This window comes from Oncorhynchus keta, unplaced genomic scaffold (genome assembly GCF_023373465.1).
Source record: "Oncorhynchus keta strain PuntledgeMale-10-30-2019 unplaced genomic scaffold, Oket_V2 Un_scaffold_515_pilon_pilon, whole genome shotgun sequence".
NCBI classification, from domain to species: domain Eukaryota; kingdom Metazoa; phylum Chordata; class Actinopteri; order Salmoniformes; family Salmonidae; genus Oncorhynchus; species Oncorhynchus keta.
In genome coordinates, this window is record NW_026290954.1 from 535,296 (window position 1) to 536,868 (window position 1,573).

A 1,573-nucleotide genomic window follows, 5' to 3' on the forward strand; every position below is an offset into this window, starting at 1 on the left:
ATCTATGGAAGGGTTCCGCAACTGGCGGCCCGCGGATCACAATCTGGCCCGCAGTGGATTTTATTTAATCCCAGAGGTTGCTGAGCAAAATAAAAAAATATATTGTTGGACACAAAAGACTGTAAAAAAAAAAAAACAGCAAATCAGCTCCAAGTGATTAACATTTAGTAAATCTGTTCCAAAGTAGTCTCGGGCCTGATAGAGAGACATATGTGAACGTATACAAACATAAGCAAAGGTTTAATATGATTATGTTTTAGTCAAATATAATATATGTTTGGGCTTCTTGCAGTCAATTTGCAGTCTACAAATTATTTGTAATTATGTTCCGGTCCCATGACTGTCCACTCATTAAAAAATCTGCCTGCAACTGAATCTAGTTGATGATCCCTGATCTAATCCTGATCATATTAGCATCCCATGCTAGTTGATGATAATCCTGGTCATATTAGCATCCCATGCTAGTTGATGATAATCCTGGTCATATTAGCATCCCATGCTAGTTGATGATAATCCTGGTCATATTAGCATCCCATGCTAGTTGATGATAATCCTGGTCATATTAGCATCCCATGCTAGTTGATGATAATCCTGGTCATATTAGCATCCCATGCTAGTTGATGATAATCCTGGTCATATTAGCATCCCATGCTAGTTGATGATAATTCTAGTCATATTAGCAACCCATGCTAGTTGATGATAATCCTGGTCATATTAGCATCCCATGCTAGTTGATGATAATCCTGGTCATATTAGCAACACATGACAGTTGATGATAATCCTGGTCATATTAGCAACACATGCTAGTTGATGATAATCCTGGTCATATTAGCATCACATGCTAGTTGATGATAATCCTGGTCATATTAGCAACACATGATAGTTGTTGCTTCTTTAGATCTCCCATCATTCTATATTTTCTAACGGATAATTCCATCTCTGTCCCTGAAACCCCTTGCATTTGTGGTGCGCATTTTAAAACAGTATTTTTTTCCACAACATTTCATTTTGGAACATTTGCGATTAAGGACTACATTGATGAAATAATAGTTTATTAGGATATGGCGTATAATCCTCTACATTGCTTTGATACGCATCATCGGGTATACAAAGTGGGTGGTATACCTGTGTATACACCACCACTACACCACTGGGTAGAAATGTGTTATCTAGAACAAACATGCCTCTGATTCTAAGACATCATGTCAGTTCTGTTCATGGCATCATACTATCTGCCTCCTGTGTCTGCATCTGGGTCTTAGCCTGAGCCTTGACAGTACGAACTGGCCATGACCGGCCCAGCAGATTCGGACCGGCTCCACAACACCCTCTCCTTCCAAGGAGCCACCATTGGAAGACACGAGGAGTTACTGCAAAGCCTTATGGAGGGACTTCATACCCTGGCAGCACACCATGACCATGTATTCGATACATTGCTGGAGCAATTCCGCTGATTCCCTATTAGGCAGCAAGCCACTACAGTAAAATCCCAGAATCTCAAGATCCCCAAGACCAGTGGCACTTCTTTCCAGCCTACCCAGGTGTCCTGAGAACCTTGCTCACCACCTCCGGA